Source organism: Rhineura floridana, chromosome 10, assembly GCF_030035675.1.
Source record: "Rhineura floridana isolate rRhiFlo1 chromosome 10, rRhiFlo1.hap2, whole genome shotgun sequence".
NCBI classification, from domain to species: domain Eukaryota; kingdom Metazoa; phylum Chordata; class Lepidosauria; order Squamata; family Rhineuridae; genus Rhineura; species Rhineura floridana.
Window position 1 is genome coordinate 71419961 of NC_084489.1, and position 3072 is coordinate 71423032.

The following is a 3072-nucleotide window of genomic DNA, read 5'->3' on the forward strand; positions in this document are numbered from 1 at the left end:
TTCTGTCTCCCATTAATTGCATTGACAAGTGATGTGTTCCATATTAAAAGCTGTCTCACTTATGAGGAAAAAAATCTCAAAATTCTTCTTCAGAGCTATTTGAACAGTTTTGACTGTATCTGTGCTGTGATAATCAAGATTAATCTGAAATGGAATGTATTTGCTGACAGAGAACTGCAAGTTCCAGGTCAAATTGCTGCTAACACCACCCCTGTCAATACGTATCTACCAGCATTCACAATTATACTGGTCTACAGTGCAATGCAGATATACATCAGCATGCATTTCATGTGCGATCAATCTACATTTCTGCAGTAATGCAGACTAATGCATAAGAAGGGGTTGTTGCTCAATGACTTAACACATGCTTTGCATTTATAAAATCCTAGATTCAGCCCCTGGCATCTCAGATAAAGCTCTCAGGCAGCAAGGGTAGGACCTCTGTCTGGTACTCCGTTTGACAGTGCCAGGGTACTGTGTGGTTTGAAATACAGGAACACAAGAAGGTCCTTTATACTGAATCAGGCCACTGGCCTATCTAGTTCATAATTGTCTACACTGAATGGCAGCAGCTCTCCAGGGTTTCAGACGGGCCTCTCCCAGCCCTACTTGGAGACGTTGGGGATTGAACTTAGGACCTTCTGCATGCAAAGCAGATGTTCTACCAATGAACTACAGCCCTTCGCTGTCTTTACTGTGCAAGCTTCCTGACCTCTTAACAGCACACTCCTATGAACTTCTGCTCTGAAGTAATTCAGCTCAATGAAATTTCCTTCCAAATAAGTGTGTCTAGGATTGCAGCCTAAGACTTTTCAGATGTCTCTACTAATGTCAGTTTTTGTATTTCCCATATCTATGTTGTTGCTGTTGTTATATGCCTTCAAGTCAATTATGACTTATGGCGACCCTTTGAACCTTTTTTGGATATATTCATAGGGTTTTCATGGTAAGAGTATTCAGAGATGGTTTACCATTGCCTTACTCTAAGCCTACGGCACCCAGTATTCCCAGACAGTCTCCCATCCAAGTACTATCCAGGCCTGAGCTTGCTTAGCTTCCAAGATCAGATGAGATCGGGCACGTTCAGGGTAGTACGGCCATGGGCTCCCATATCTATAAATCACATTAAAAAGCTAAATTGACAGGAAAGTACCTTTGAATTCACATTGACAGCCTCACGTTCTACCTCTCATTAACAACACCAGCAATTTATGCAAGTTGCAGCTGCTCCTTTCACTCATGGACCCCCTCCATGTTTTCATGCATCTATGCTTACATCAGTTTTTGCATTCCCCGCATCTATAAAGCATATTGGAAGCTACACTGATTACATGGTACTAGCCTGGATGGGCCATTTCTAAGACTCACTATAGAGCAGGAACTTACATTTTGCATCAGACATGAACTGGCTGTGTGTTGGATCACATATGCATGTTCATCACTTGATTGCTGCAGCATCAAGCGGTGACAAGTTGTATACATCAAAGAGCCATAATGGATCAGACAAAGACCACAGACAGAATTCTGGTTTCATCTCCAACACCACATTTTTCAGTAGACTCAGCTAATCAAGTATCGAGGAATCAGGTGATGTAATGTCAGTGGTATGTGTGAACCAGGAATTAATCAGTGCAACATAATTCACTGGTGGGAAACCTTTTTGCTATCAGTGACACGGATGCAAAGGTAAATATTGTGAAGGTTTTTTTCCCGTCACCTTGTTCTTAAGATATCCCTTTCATGATTTCTTGCTATGTGCTTAAAAACTAAGACAAAATACCCTTTTTGAAACCTGGCATATGACAAGTTCTTTCTTTATGTCTTCTCCATCACAACATGCTGTCCCCTTTTTGTTACAACAATTCTAAAAGGGAAATGAGTTTAGGGCATAGAGGCAGGACTTCCTCAGTAGCTACAGGCTGTGAACTGAAAGTGCATCCTGGATAAAAAATCCAAATGTGAAGAAAGCCTCAGACATTACCCCAAAGCAGCAACAGGAGAAGAATGACTGACTAATATGGACCTGTCTTGCATAATTGTCCCCACACAGTAATATAATTCAGATAGCTCTGCTTGCCATGATGTCTAGATGCATGCTGAGTGTGTGGATCTCATCACAGGGAAGAAGCACAGGACCCCACATCGGACATTGCACACAGGAAGCATGAAATGAAGAAATGCAAATCATTTTTCGTCTTCTCTGTGACTATTTCTATGCAATGTCCAAAGTTGTTCTAAAATTGTAGATGGGGACTTCCAAGTTTCACTCACGTTAAGGGTGAAGGAATACTCATGGAGAAAAAAACAAATGGAAGAGTTTCAAGGACTGTTTGCATGTTCCTCCATGCAGGAATAACGTAGAGTGGCCCCTTACACATCACCAAGAGAGAGGACAAAAGAGGGCACGGATCAGCATAAATGTGCATATGCTAATTTATACGTATAGATACACATTTAAAATATATAGATACACAAATGTATATGCACATTTAAAATTATTATTGTAATTTAAACAGAAATATATAGTAGGGGAAGAATGTTACCAGGTGACTTGTATGTTGTCCAGGTAGTCACTAGTAATGGGCAACATCAAAGTCCTTGTCCTCCATTCTCATGCCCCCCCCATTAAATAGGATTTGGATCAGACAGCCCTTCAAATAGAAGTCAGTCCTCTGTAAAGTGGGACATAAGGCTACCTTACGAATGTGTGGAGGGATGGAGTTAAATCATGTCCTTGGCCCTGCCCTCTGCTGGGTGCATGTTCTATGAACACAGCAGAAGGGCCAATGGAATGGGCTCAGTCCTGCTCTCCTTCTCCATTCCAAAGAGATGGACACATGGAATGGGCTTACTTCAGAAAGTCAAAAAGTAACATGAGAATCTGGTCTCTGAGCAAATCTGGTGTTCTGAGCAACTCTAGAACATAAAGATGGCATGCTTGTGTAGGTCTTATTGGTGTGCTGAATCTGGAATCACCACCTTTTCCTGCCCTGAAAAGTAGACAAAAATGCAGGAGGCCTTTTTGGACTGTCTGAGCAACATGTAATCTGCTGCTTCACTAAAGTAAGGACT

The 3072-nt window shown here is 41.6% G+C and overlaps 1 pseudogene; it reads right to left on the reverse strand.

Moving 5' to 3' along the window:
* Positions 1-986: 986 nt before the first annotated feature.
* On the reverse strand, positions 987-1105 carry LOC133365750 (5S ribosomal RNA; annotated as a pseudogene).
* Positions 1106-3072: the final 1967 nt, after the last annotated feature.